Source organism: Pinus tabuliformis, chromosome J (genome assembly GCF_031772625.1).
Source record: "Pinus tabuliformis cultivar Carrire ecotype Pingquan chromosome J, CPIR1, whole genome shotgun sequence".
Lineage (NCBI taxonomy): Eukaryota > Viridiplantae > Streptophyta > Pinopsida > Pinales > Pinaceae > Pinus > Pinus tabuliformis.
The window spans coordinates 1,457,288,165-1,457,303,995 of record NC_142295.1 but is presented as its reverse complement, the minus strand read 5'-3'; the positions used below and the strand labels follow the sequence as shown (position 1 = coordinate 1,457,303,995).

The 15,831-nt window shown below is 37.0% G+C and overlaps 1 long non-coding RNA gene across 1 annotated transcript; it reads right to left on the bottom strand.

Annotated features, from left to right (window-relative positions):
• Positions 1-15,071: 15,071 nt before the first annotated feature.
• LOC149232863 (uncharacterized) lies at positions 15,072-15,461 on the bottom strand. The gene is made up of 3 exons (XR_016247580.1): positions 15,420-15,461; positions 15,209-15,270; positions 15,072-15,110 (listed from the first exon to the last, which is right to left on the bottom strand). It is a non-coding gene; the product is annotated as an uncharacterized LOC149232863 (long non-coding RNA).
• Between the last annotated feature and the right edge of the window lie 370 nt (positions 15,462-15,831).

Genomic DNA, 15,831 nt, shown 5'->3' with positions numbered 1-15,831 from the left:
ATGAGTAGGCTTCTTTAAGAGAAAAAAAATAGATGATTGTTGACCACATTGTAAAATATTATTCTTTTGAGAAACCCTAATCTTCTTGTCTTTGAGTACCTTTTGGAACTCCTCCCACGTTTTTCATTCCATTGTCGCCACAACTAGTTATCAACCTTTGGTTTCCAAACGTTTGTTATTTTATCAGCTCCAAAAGCTTTAGATAATATTTTAATAGGTTGGAGACTCTCTTTCTCCCACAAACAATGATACTTCTACCAAGCGTCCTCTGAGAAAGACACTATCATTCATGCTTTTACATCCCAAAAGGCATACTATCTAAAGAGATCTTTGCATTTTTGTGGCCAAGTCTAGGTGCCAGATCCTTGAATGGAAATATAAAAATGTAACTTCTCCTCCTATGTGGGTAGAGGCACATATTTCCTGAGACAAATGCACTTCTAGAGTTTGGGACCTCCCTTAGCCCAAAGCCACCATAATTTCATACCATGTAGTCCCAATCGTCCCATCGATTTTGATCTAATCAATTTGTCTCATCCTACAAGAGACCACATTCATGCTTTAATTAGTCCCCTCCATAATAAGTCACTCAATAAAGAATGAAGACAATGAAAAACTATTTTTGGAATGGACATAGCCACCATCAGATAGTTTGGAATTGCCCGCAATAATGATTTGGTAAGCACAAAACCACTAGCAGAATTACTGGCTTGGAATGCTCAATTGCTGACTCTTCTTAAAACCCTTTCTATGAGATATTCCCAAGTTGACACATGGTTGTAATACTACCAAGGGCACTCCCAGATATTTGGAAGGCAACTAAGCCCGTTGAAAGCCCAATATATATGTCAAGCGTATCTGTATAACCTCCTAGTAATTAAAAAAGAAGATATTGTTTTTATCTTTATTTACTAGTGTTCCAAAGGCATCCATGAAATTCTATAGAATATTCCATTTTTTCACTTCCTTTAAAGTGGGAAACCCAATAATAATGATGTCATCAATTAATTGTTGATGCGTAATAGGGAGATCTTCACCAAACAAGCATAGACCAAAGATATGACCCAAAGAACATGATTTCTTATACATTCTCCCTAACCCTTCCAAATCCAAAATGAAAAGAAAGGGTGAGAGAAGGTCACATTGCTTCAAGCCTCTTGAAGAGGTGAAGGTGGACGAAGGTAACCCATTAATCATAATAGTGAAGAAATCAGATGAAATGAGAGATACTACCTGGGAGATCCACTGCCCTGAGAATCCAAAAGCATGTAAAAAATGTAAAAAACAATCCCAACTAATCTGATCATAGGCTTTGGAAAAATCATGTTTGATTATCATACCTGGGTGTTTCATCACCCTTAAGGAATGTATAATTTCCTTTTCCACAATTATGCCATCCGTAATTTGTCGTCCCTCCACAAAACTAGTCTGATCTAACGATATTAAACCTGGAAGTATGGGTTTCAGTTGATTTACTATTACTATTGAAATCATTTTATAGATTACATTGTAGAATGCAATAAGATGAAAACCATTAGGATCCTCCGAATGGCCTCCTTTGGGGATAAGGGTGGGGAACGTTGCACTGAGAGCATCAAAAATTGACTAAGTTTGTCTCGATTCTTCCACCACTTCATGAATCGCTATCGCTAGGAATCACCAACATACCTTGAAAAAATCAAAGGTAAAACCATTAGGGCCTAGTGACTTATTCCTAGGTATATCAATAACCACCATTTCCACTTCCTTGAATGATATTGGTCTCATCAAGGAACCATTTTGATCCTTACTAATAAGCCAAGGAATATGTTGAAGAATTGAATTCATGGTTCGTTGTCTTCGAAAAGCGTTCTCAGTGGGAGTATCTTGATAAAACCTTACCAATTCATATTCAATTTCCTGATGTTGGAATTTTTTATCCTCATCAGCTCCAAGAATAAATGAGATCCTGTTATTATGACACTGTTGCGGCATGAAATTGTGGAAAAGTTTGGAATTCCTTTCTCCCTCCTCGAGCCACTATACCCTATGTTTATGTTTCCAAAGGAGTTCTTCCTATTTTCTTCATTGCTCTAGCTTATGGAGAGTCAACCCCTCCTCTGCTACAATTTCAAGGGATCTACCCTCAAAAATCACGCATTGTTGTATCCTTTGAATCCAACCTTATAATTTAGCCTTAGCTTCAAAAATGTTATCAAAATCCTGCTTATTCCATAATTTTATCTGATTCTTTAATGCCTTAAGATTTAGTTGAAAGGTTTTCATTTTAGACTTACCGCGGACGTTAAGATCCAACAACCACATGTTTAAGGGCTCCACAAAACAAGGATCCTATAACCAAAAACTTTCGAACTGGAAGGGATGATTAGGGGGAGGCTCCTTCAAGTCCAGCTCTAGCCAAGCAACCCAGTGATATGATCCCATGCATAAAAATATAACAACTTGACAAAAATGTATTTGTGAAAAACTCCCTCAAAGAGAAGAAAGTGATCCAACTGACTTGCTATTTGATGCCTTCCTCTCCATTGGTTGTTCCATGTATGTAGACAATTGATGGTTGGGATATCAACCAATTGAAGTTACTCTATGTATCTATCAATGGACGTTGATTCCAGGTTCAATCTATGCACTCCTCTTTTCTCGGCCAATGATCTAATGATATTAAAATATCTAGCAATGCCCCATAAAGAATCTTTGATCAGTTGTTTAGTGGCCAATATTTGCTCCAAAAAATGAATCTTGTCCCCCATCAAGGAGGGACCATACCCTGTGGTTAAAATTACAAACTCTTTTGTCTTGACATAGCAAAACCTTCCTGTCAATATTCTTAAGCTAGCCATCTAGTATTGAAAAACTACCTCTAAAGGGTTCCACAAAATCTCGATGCCCCTCGCACTACCCTTCGCATCGAGGAACATAGTTTGAAAACCTTTCCTACATTTTTCAATAATTGTTATAATTTTATGTTATGAAACCAGCTCAAGAAAAGATAGAAAAGATAGATCAACGCCTTAGAATTCAGCCTCTTCGAGGGGGCAACCTCCTTTACATTACATAAATGAACAATTCTTGGATGATTCAAATGACAAAACCTCTTTTCTATATATAGGAGTCTAAGGAGTCATAATGTAATCCAGCCGACCTAACACTAATAATATAAAGCCACAAAAATAACAAGAGAGGGATTCTATGGGGCACAGTAATAACAATATGGGGCAATAGGGGCACAACAATATTAATAAGGGGTATAACTACAATAGAAATGGGGTAATCACTAGTATTATAGGGACCCAACATGCCCCTCTCCTTCAAAAAAGTGTTGTCCTCAACGCTTGAGTAGTTCTGGATACTTCTGCATAAAATTCTCATCCTCCCATGTGGAATCTTCAGCGGATAAGTTCTTCCACTTGATAAGATACTCTGAAATTGAACGATTTCGTAGTTGTAGAGTTCTTGTTTCTGTGACTGCTTCTGGTTCCAATATAATTTTTCCTTCCTCGTCAAGTTCCAACAATATTGTTTGAACTGGGAGCTTGTCGCCTATAACCTTCTTTAAACATGAAACATGGAAAACTGGGTGCAATCGAGAAGCTGCAGGAAGCTCCAATTTGTATGCCATAGTACCAATCTTTTGCTTCCGGAGTCCATGAGAATGAATCTTTCTTCAATAATGTTGTTAGAGGTGCTGCTATTCTCCCATAATTCTTAACAAAGTTGCGATAATACCCTGTCAACCCGAGAAATCCTCGTAGATGCTTTATGGATATGGGGATTTTCCATTCCTTAATGGCTTTAATTTTTCTAGGGTCTACCTTAACTCCTTCATGAGATACAATATGACCCAAATATTCCACCTCCTGGACTCCAAAGAAACATTTGGATCTTTTTGCATATAATTGTTTCTCCTTCAATAGTTGTAGCACCTTGTCAACATGTTCAACATGATCCTTCCAAGACTTGTTGTAGATTAGTATATCATCAAAAAATACTAACACACATTTTTTAAGGAATGGTTTGAAAGTTGAATTCATCAAACCTTGAAATGTTGAAGGTGCATTGGTAAGGCCAAAAGGCATGACCAAAAATGCATAATGACCCTCATGAGTTCTAAATGTTGTTTTCGGAATGTCTTCAGTCTTCATTCTGATTTGATGATATCCTGAACGAAGATCCAACTTGGTGAAGTAAATTGATCCATGCAATTCATCTAGTAATTCATCAATGATAGGAATGGGGAACTTATCTTTAATAGTGAGCTTGTTGAGCTCCCTATAATCCGGACACATGCGCCATGATCCATCCTTCGTGTGCACCAATACTACTGGAGTAGAGAAAGAACTTTGACTCGGTTGAATTATACCAGCCTCTAGCATTTCTGCAACCATACGTTCAATTTCACTCGTTTGGACATAGGGATATCTGTACGGCCTGATGTTTGGAGGAACACTTTGTGGAATCAGATGAATAGCATGATCATGATCACGCATAGGTGGGAGACCTTTGGGAGTCTCAAATACCTTGGAATGATTGTCTAGGAATTTTTGGAGATCTGGAGAAATAGATGATTCCGATGTGGACACATCTAGCGAGCATAATTATGCCCTTACTTTATTTTTTTTATGTCGGCTCTGATTATGTTATGACCCAAGGTTCAGCGCGATTTCCTCTCAAAGGGGTTTTTTTTGCGACTTCTGAAACGTCACAGAAAAAAAAGTTATAGCGAAAATGCCACGATGACCTGTTAGGAGCAGCGAAACCCTAGAATCCAAAGCTCTGATACCAAATGTTATGAAACCAGCTCAAGAAAAGATAGAAAATATAGATCAACGCCTTAGAATTCAGCCTCTTTGAGGGGGCAACCTCCTTTACATTACATAAATGAACAATTCTTGGATGATTCAAATGACAAAACCTCCTTTCTATATATAGGATTCTAAGGAGTCACAATATAATCCAGTTGACCTAACAATAATAATATAAAGCCACAAAAATAACAAGAGAGGGATTCTATGGGGCACAGTAGTAACAATATGGGGCAATAGGGGCACAACAATATTAATAAGGGGTATAACTACAATAGAAATGGGGTAATCACTAGTATTATAGGGACCCAACATTTTATCCCCCATTAGTTTTGTTTCCTGCAAAATTACAATCGTAGGTTTCCCCACCCTAATCATGTCTCTAAGATATAGTTGCTTCTCTTTTCTATTTAGCCCCCTAATATTCCATGATAAAATCTTCAGGATGAAAGTTTTAATTTTGGTGGAAATATCTCTAATAAAGTAGCTACTTATCCAGAGTTAATTAAATTCTCTCCTGTACTCTGCAATGCTTCCTTTTTAGGTTTCCTCCCTTCTTTTTGAGATATTTCATTAAGTATTTAATGATCATTTCTTTCCCTTTCTATTTGAAGTGTTGAATGGACCGAGGCCCATGTCATTCCCTTGAGTACTGGTGTCGCCTCATTTTCTACTTGAGGTAAGTGATGACATATTGTTCCTAGTTTTCCTTGGATAATTCCCCCAAGTCCTATTATACCCACTCATTCACCATACCAACCAAGAGTCTCTCTTCACTTGAGAGCTCATTCTAATCTTGCTTCATTGACTGAGCTACTTGCTCGATTCTTGGTAAGACAAAGTAATCATAGTATCCCTATTGAATTGCATTATCCTCTAATTTCATTTTCTGGGCATGTTTATCTTGATTTGTTTCCAAGGATTTATCTGCCATTTGAATGTCTCTTGAGTTATTTAGATCTTCCTCCATTGCCTCCAAGGTTGATAAGGATTTCTTGTCCTCCACTGGATACAAGGTTTGAATGTTACGACTCTTATGATTTCGTCTTCTTGCTACGAACTTGGTGAAACCCTCGAACCCCAGTGCATCCCCTATTGTTTTGTCCTTCCTTCATGATGGAAAATCCCAAAAAAAGTGGCCATGCTCATGACAATGGTGGCACAGAAAAGTTACATGTTCATAATCAATTAGATGATTCCATATCTCTTCCGAGTATTCCAGTTCTATAGATTCTCGCAAGGGTTGAGAAATATTCATGTACACACATAAAAAAGCATAAGACACATTTTTTCATCATTTAGTGACCTCATAGAACTTGACAAAATGCCCTAAAGCATGGACTATACCTTGTAGTATTTATGGTATCAAAAAATCGGCAGGAAGAAAGTACAGTTGTACCCAAACTGATGCCGCTAAAAAGTTCTCTTTGTCTGGGTTAAAACAAACTTCCCAATGCTTGATATAAAGTCTAACATTATCGTAGAAATAGGGACCTCTGTTGAAAATACGAGCTTTATCCTCGAGATTCAAAAAGATTAACATAAAGAATCCTTTTGGTCCCAATCTCAAGTTTACTTCCCCTTTAGGTTGCCATGTCTTTTGAATCCATCTCTCCAACTCCCTCTCTTTAGGCGAAACTCCAATAAAGTTTACAGATGAAAGCATGAGCTCAAATACAGTTTGTATTGTCATCCAAACATTTTGAAGGTATTATGAATCTAGGGTTTTTTGATGCCCTTATAATACATTGACCCCTCAAGTTTGCTTGCCATTTATCACCTAGAATAGGTGACTGTAAAGAGCGAAAGGTGTCTACATCAGAGTTCCTCTTCTCTTCCATATGAATATTTTTACTAGTGAAAATGTTGCGGAAGGAAGGGAAACCCCCCTACCTTAACACTCATCCTTTAAGCCACCTCAATCGAAAATCCAGAGAAAACCTAATACAGAGTGAACTAAAACAAACCCTAAGTCCCACTGTGAAACCTCACCGAATCCAAGTATCAAACCTCCACTAACTTATTTGTTTTTGTTAATAATGTAATATTGAATAAAGCAATAATGGATATTTATAATGTAATATTGGACAAAGCATTATGAATCATCTTGGAGTAAAAGGTGACCAAACTCTAGATCCTATCCCTTTAAAAAAGCCTATGTGTCAAAATATTCTAAGAGCTCTATAGGACACATGTTTATAAGGATAGGTGTTCTCTAGTTGAGTATAGATAAATTTTGATATTTTTATTTTATTGTATTTAAATATATAAATATACCATTCACTCACACTAACATTACATCAACATAAAATATTACAAGAATTATTTATTATATTGGTTTTATTATCAATAACTTGCAAATACCTTGAAATTATTTTTACTTTGATTTTATCTTTATAGATAATACAAAGATATAACGTTTAATGTTGAAATATAAATAAATCTTTTTTTATCTATCTTAATAACTTTAGTAATTCTATATAACTATAAAATATAAAATATAAAATTAAAATATAATTGAAAAAATCGAAAAATAATATATTACATATAATTTCAAAATTAAAAACAATACTCCCTATCTCATTCTTTTCATATATTTAAAAATATCCTTATTAAATATAAAACCCTCAGATATTGTATTTTTATCTCATTCTTTTCATATATTTAAAAATATCCTTATTAAATATGAAACCCTTATATACTGTATTTTTATGTAAACACAAATTCAATAAACTTAACACAATAGAATTTTCATCATAACCGTACAATTGCACATAACCCATCTTCATGAAAAAAAGGAATAGAAAAGGGACTTCTATAAATAATAAAAAATTGAAATATTTAAGATAACATAATCCTTTCTCATAACAAAAACTTAAAATTGAAAATTGAAAATTGAAAATAATATTTAATTTTCTATAAAATAATGAAAATATAAAAGACAAAATAATAATATTATGTAATCATAAAAACAAAGGACACTTCTATAAATAATAAAAAAAATTGAAATATTTAGGATAACATAATCCTTTCTCATAACAAAAATTGAAAATTGAAAATAATATTTAATTTTCTATAAAGTAATGAAAGTATCAAAAATAAATAATATTATGTAATCATAAAAACATTGATAATATTGTTTATCTTAATAAATTTAAAAAAATGATGATTATTAACTAATTACTCATTCCAAGTTTGAAACCATTCGGTGGAGGAGCGATTTCGAGCTGAAGAAAAACACGCAGCGCTAGGGTTTGCAGCAGGAGAATAATGTTGGGCACCATGGAGACGCAAGAGGGGGCAGTTCCACTCCCTCCTATAGTCAGGCAGTCTCCAATCGATTCAAGAAACCACTGGAAGCTGAAGTCGGGGTTTTATGAAGAGGGAAACATGAAAACAAAAGCTCACAGGGGTAGGAAGATACACAAGAAGAAGTCAAACGAGAGAAGCGAATAGGAGGAGATAATCAGAAAGTTGACCCCAGAAATCAGACTAGACCATGTAAGCCTAAGGCAACCATCACACCCCGAGTGGTGTTAAGTGATCCAGCACTACAGGCGCATAGGGAGCACATGGCGACTTATGCAGTGATATGTAAATTCATGGGGTTATGGCCAACGGAGAAGGCTTTACATGCATGGATAAAGAATCATTGGAAACCTAAGGGAGATATATATCTGCACCTTGGATCCAAGGGTTTCTTCGTTGTAGTTTTAACAAACATAGAGGATAAGGACAAGGTGTTTGAAGGAGGACCATACTTCTATGCTACTGTAGGCCTCTATATGCCGCCATGGGTGGCGAATTTTGTCCTGAAGCGTGAGACATTCACTTCGGTGCTGGTATGGATAAGGCTCTATTCCCTACCTCTATATTATTGGCATCCAGAATCATTAAAAGCCACAGGCAATAGACTAGGGCATTTTTAAAAAATATCAGAGGCCATGATGCAAGGAAAATATACCTCCTTTGCCCGAATATGCGTAGAGATGGACCTTTCTGGAGCTCTATCGGATGAAATAATTCTAGAAGTATATGATAAATAATGGGTGCAAGCGGTGGACTATGAGCATGTTCCTTTCAGATGCCGCAAATGCCATGAACACGGCGTCTATTCAGAGACTTCCCCTTAAACAAAATGGAGAGAAGAATTAAAGAAACCTCATGGAAAGAAACTAAAAACTTTAACAAAGTGGGGAGCAGAGGTAAAGGAGGGAGAAAGAACCAGAAGAAGATCAACGAGGAAAAGCAGATTAGTCATAATAGGTTCAAGGTATTAGAAGAAGAAGAGGAGCACGATAAAGCAAACTAGATACTGGAGGACAGCCTTGCAGAGAAGGAAAAGGATGATAGCATGGAGGATATACCTGAAAACAACCAACAAAAGGAGGATCTGCCGAATAATATGGAACTTGATAGGGACAAAGAGATGACCCCAAGCGAGGTGGGAACAAAGGATCATGAACTACAAGATATTCTTGAAAGGGAGCATCTTGATCTGGAAAAGTCCCTAGAGCAAGGAACTACCAAAGGAATGGATTCGCTACCTCAAGAGGAGTTTAATAAAGTGCAACAACTATTCCTCTAGAGAACTTAGGCAAAAGGTTCGGGGGTCAAAAGAAACCATGATAGTCAGGACAACAGATGGGTTAAAATGATGGAGGCAACATTAGGACAAGCTCCTAAGAACCCAGGCAGGAAAAGAGGAAGGAAAAAACAGAATGAGCTGCTGATAGAGTGTGGAAAACTCATGATCAACTTAGGTAAGATGAAAGACCTAACTAGTTACTCATCTACAAATCTTTCTTAATGAAGGTCACAAAATGGAATATTAGGGGTCTAGGAAGTAAAAGGAAACAAAGAAATCTCAGCAATAGAATGAAAGAAGAAAAAACAGATATGAATATCTAGAAGTTAAAGAAGACAAAGCAGCAGGAGGAATTCTCACACTTTGGAACCCTCAGAAACTTGGTATCCTAGATGCTAAAGCATCCAGGAACTATCTATCAGTGGTCATCCAACCTTTGGGGGACAAGGAAGTTTATTTGCTCACAAATGTATATGGTCCACAAAAGCTGGAAGATAAACTCAGACTTCTAACCTCATTGGAGGAGTTAAGAGAAAGACATCTGGGTATCCCCTGGATTCTGGGAGGGGACTTTAATATGATCAGGTCTCTATTGGAAAAAAAAGGTGGGACCAGATCACTAGGCAGAGATTCCATAGCATTTCAGAATTTCATAAACAACATGAGGCTAGTAGATACAAAGACAAGTAATGGTATCTTCACCTAGAATAATAAGAGGGGAAGAGCATCTCAAGTGGCCTCTAAACTTGATAGATTCATTATCTCAGAGGACCTCATCTTCACAGGCCATAAATTGTCAGCTATGATACTTCCTTTTGGAGGCTTAGACCACTAGCCTATTCAAATTGAAGTGTCCTTTATAGGAACTCCAAGAAATAGACCTTTCAGATTTGAAAACATTTGGCTTACCCATCCTGACTTCATCAGCAATATTGAAAGATGGTGGAAAAAAGATATGCAAGTTCAGGGTACTAAAATGTTCCTTCTACATCAGAGATTGAAACACGTCAAACATAGGCTTAAAGATTGGAATAAGAATGAATTTGGCAATATATTCGAAGCCAAAAAAGCAGTTGAATGGAAACTACAGGAAATTAACCAGACCCTCATCACAGAGGGCTTCACCGAGGAGAGTAAGGAACAAGCTGACTATGTTCAACAAGAATGGGAAGGCTTATGCAAGCAAGAGGAGATCTTTTGGAAACAGAAATCGAGGGTACAATGGTTAAAAGAAGGAGAAAGGAATATAAGGTTTTTTCACAAATATACCATGGATCATAGGTCTCATAACAGGATTTCAAAAATCAAATATACTCAAGGAAAACAGCTCACTACACACCAAGAAATAGAAATTGTTCTGGTTCAACATTTCCAAGGCATAGCCGAGGAGCCTCTCATAGATTATTAAGGAATTCACAAAGCACATTCCTAAGCTAGTGACAAGAGAAGACCATTATAATCTTAACAAGCCAGTGAATGAAGAGGAAATCAGTGAAGTCATCAAAGAAATACGAAATGGGAAAGCTCCAGGTCTGGATGGTTTCAACGTTGACTTCTTCAAAGCATGCTAGGAAATAATCAAGCAAGATATCCTCGATGTGGTGGAGGAATGAAGGAAAAACGAAACTGTTCTGAAGCCGCTCAACACCTCTTTCATAGCCCTGATTCCAAAGCAGGGGAATTCTATCACACCAGATAGATTTAGACCCATAGCATTATGCAATGTGGTGTACAAACTTATTTCCAAAGTAATTGCAAACAGACTTAAGCCCCTTCTCACAACTCTCGTGTCTAAGGAGCAAACTAGATATGTGGAAGGCAGACAAATTCTTAATAACATCATTCAAGCTCACGAGGTGGTTCATTCACTTAATAGAAATAAGCAGGTAGGTATGATCATTCAGCTTGACCTAGAGAAGGCTTATGATAAGCTGAGCTGGGCATACATCAAGGAAGTACTGATAGCATATGGCTTTAACCATAGCTGGATAAGATGGGCAATGGCCCTTGTAACCACCTCAAGTTTTTCAATCATGCTAAATGGCTCACCATCCAAGACCTTTAATCCCTCGAGAGGACTTAGAAAAGGAGATCCGCTCTCACCCTTCCTCTTTATTCTCATGATGGAAGGGCCAGGCAATGCGATTAAATATGCCAAAGTAGAAGGAAAAATCCAAGGTCTCAAACTCACTATAAATGGGGATGCCTTGACCCATCAACAATTTGTGGACGACACCATGCTGCAAGGTATACCCATGGTCAAGAAAGCTCAAGCCTTCAAACAAATCCTGAACGACTTTGCTATGGCTACGGGGATAGAGGTAAGCCTAAACAAATCAAAGATTTTTTTTTAATACTGATATTGCTATTCAGAGAAAGCTCACCAGAATTCTAGGCTTCCAAAGAGATATGCTACCCTCCAAATATTTGGGAGTACCTCTAATAGACAAACCTCTAAGCAAGGCAGTTTGGGAGCCGGTTACTAATAAACTACAGGACAAAATCCGGAAATGGACAAACAGGTCTTTGAATTTAGCAGGACGGCTAGTGCTTACAAAAGCTATCCTACAAACTGTCCCCATCTTCATGCTTTCAGCCCTTCCAGCTCCTAAAGGAGTAATGCAACACATCAAAAATATCCAAAGGGATTTTCTTTGGGGCAAAGGGGAAGAGAAAAAGAAATGGGCTTTGGTAGCCTAGGATAAGATATGTAAACCAAAGATACATGGAGGTTTGGGACTTGATGACCCTGAAACCCTAAACAAAGTCTTGGGGGAAAAACTATGGTGGAGATGGCTAAAAGAATCGATTTCCCCTTGGGCCAAAGTATGGAAACAGAAATATGCAAATAATTGGTAAGAAAGGGATTACATTAAGATGTCTGGACTCATAAAAGGCTCCCACTTTTGGAACAAAGCTTGGGAGAATAGAGCCATAGTTTAGAAACACAGTTTCTGGGAGATCAGTGATGGAAACTTTGCTTGGTTTTGGGAAGATAATTGGCAACAGGAAACTAAACTATTAAAAGAAGATTTTTCCAATCTCAAGAATGATACTGATGACAAAGGGTTACTCAGAGTAAATGACTTTTGGGATCAGGATAGAAGTGATGGAAAATGGAGAAAATGGAAGAACCTAGTATACAGTGATGACTCCTTGTTGAAAGTCCAAGCAGAAGCTCTTACTGTCATCTTGGAACAGAGAAAGATTATGAAACCAACATCTTCAAACTAATTAGGATGGGGTAAAAACAATGAAGGCAACTTTAACCTTAAAGAGGCCAAGCGAATAGCCCTGGGGCTCAACTTCCAAAACCCTAATAAGGTATGGAAGGACCTATGGCAGAACCAAAACTAGATGAAAATTAAATTGTTCATGTGGTTAGTGCAACATAAAAAAAATTATGACTTGGGAAAACCTTAGGAAAAGAGGGGTAGCCGGTCCATCCAGATGCCAACTATGTGAATTACAAGAAGAAACTATGGAACACCTTCTCAACCTCTACCCATTCACCTCCACCTTGTGGAATTGGGTGGCTTCAATCTTTAGACAAATAGACAGGGACATTGGCATCATCACCAGTACTTTGAAGAATTGGAGGAAAAAATTCTCTACAAATGAAATAATCAACAAAGCGTGGGCTTTGGTTCCAGGCTTTATAATCTGGGATGTCTGAAAAGAACGCAACAATCTTCAAGAATAGGATTGGGACACCCTAGAGCATCATGGCTCAGATTATAAGACAACTCAAAGAGACTGTAGGAACCCTCATAAAAAACCTCCCTGAAAACCAACCTCAAGATCAGGATGAGCAGATACTTCTAAATTTGGGACTGCAGGGGTTTTTCCCCCAAGACACAAACAAGACTGTAAGTCATATAACAGCTGATAAGGAATTTTGGCAACCTCCACCTCAGGGTTTTATGAAATGTAATATAGATGGAGCCTCAAAAGGAAACCCTGGTATGGCTGGTTATGGAGGAGTCATAAGAGATGAAAAGGGTTTCATAAAAACCATGTTTCAGTCATTTGGGGAAGGCCACCAATAATATGGTAGAACTAATGGCCATGGAGCATTGCTTAGAAATATTGAGGGACTCAAATTTACATAACACCATAACTGAAACTGATTCTGAATTGATAATTAATTCGGTTAAGAAAATTGGCAATGGATCAGCACCAGACAAAGAGTTGAGACAGTAGAGGTTATTGCAAGTCTATCAATGTATTCAATCCCACCTGCAAACCACGAGAACCCTTAGTTTTATCCATATGTGTAGGACAACCAACAGATTAGCGGATATTTTGGCAAACGAAGGCGTGCTCTGTTCCAAAATAAATATAAGATATGACTCGATAGGAACTCCCCAAGGACATTTGCGGGAAGAATGTTCCAGACAGGCGACCTTAGACAGAGAGTTCTATCAGAGCAAGGAAAATAAGCAGGATGAAGACTAATGGAGACAGAGGAATTTTGGTCCACAGGGGGAAGCAATATATGGCAAAGTGCGAGCAGGAGGTCAGGTACCCCTCTAAAGTCTGCATTTGGTTTTCGGGCAGGAAAATGCTCCCGAAACTATATAAACTTATGGTTCTCGGGTGGGAAACTATAAACATGACTAGTCTTCGCATGGACCCTAATTACATTAAGAAGGGCCTTTTAATTAATTGTGTCACGGACTCATTTAAAATGGTGGCAGGACGGTGAAATCCCAACAATCCCATGAATTTCGCATGGATAACAACAAGAACATTAACAATAAAATTGGACCCGAAATTACTTAGGCGGGATATTTATTAAGCTTTGGGTCCGATATAGCGGTTAAGTTTCGTGCTAGTCGCATAGTCACTTCAGGATCACGTGCTTCTGGTGGATTTCGGGCAGGTAAAATGCTCATGGGTTTACTCCCTAGGCGGACCCGAAATGATTTTTAAAGTCGGTTCATTGGTCTTATCGGGTTCGAGTAAAAGGATAAGGGGTAAGCATGTTAGCCACCCGAAATGCTTCTCGATCGTTAGATCTTTGGAGGAAGATTGCACGATCTACAAAGGATATTTTGTAATGTTTTGTGGGCCCTCAGCCTAGTGTATGAGATTCTGGCTCGGTAACAAAGTTGACTCGACTTATAGGTGGGCCACACCTCCTTTGTTTATTATGTACATTATGTAACTTTTTTTTAGATAATTGAATAGAAAGACCCACTTTCGCTTAAGAAAAAAAACTAACCACTTATTCACATAAATTATATAGCAAAATTAATAAATACTTTCTGAAATTATATATATATATATATATATATATATATATATAATTTAAAATAAAATAAAAATAAAACTTTTTTTAAAGATATATTTTAAGCAACATATACCATTGTAATTTAGTTTATAAAATCTTATATAATTAACTCATATTTAAAACCACTTAATACTAATCTTTAAGAAAACGCTAAACATCATTTTTATTCTTAAATAATCGTAGTCCGATGTAACTAAACCCAATGATTATGTTCCAAGAAAATGTAATTTTATACGTTTGAATCATGTGATCATCATAATTTAAAAGGTGATTTTTCTTGGGGAAAGTTGAGTAAATAAAATAGTATATGATTTGTAACGGTAAATAGGCTAAACGAAAGCCAGTTAAACAAGGATAAAAGAAAAGATTTTAATATAGTTATAAATTACCTGTGATATCCTTGATGGAATTACAGGGGAAAATCCTGTCATGCACAGGAAGGGAGACATTAAAATCAAATTTAAGAGAAAATCCCTCAAATGAACTTGAGCACAACAAGGCAGAGGAGAGACAAAATTATACCCTATGCATATGAGGCGGAAATAAGACTTTCAGTTATGTTCTAGATAGGAAGAAAACTCTCGCTGCAAGTTTTTGACAGTTTGTAAACAAAATTAAATAAAAATTTAATAAAATAAAAAATTAAAGGAAATAAGGGTAATAAGGGTTGAGTGACCATAGAAATTCCTTTTTGGCAATTTTTTTGTGTGCGTGTAGGGTTAAGAATCCATACCTCGATTCCCACCATCAGTTTGTTCAAGCGAAGACTCTGAAAGACAACATAGGCGAAAAAAAAATTAATAATCGAAGCACCTGGAATAATAGCAGTCGAAAAACTGTTAACCAACACGGTCGTGACGATGGAATAGCTATCTTACCTGCAATTTAAGGAATTACCAAACTATTACCTAGGGTTTTTAAGAAACTGAAGCTATTAAATGAGATACGAGAGCAGAAAAAAAACGGTACTTCTATACTTGAAAATTTGAGGAGGTACACAGAAACCCCGTGGAGTTCTGAACAGAAATAGGAAGCGAGGCATTTAGAAAAGGTTAACTCCTGCCAAACTCGGAATTTTTACAAGAAAATTCTGTCAGAGGCTATTATATTACCTGAGCCTTCGAAGTTATTTGGACCAACGCCGT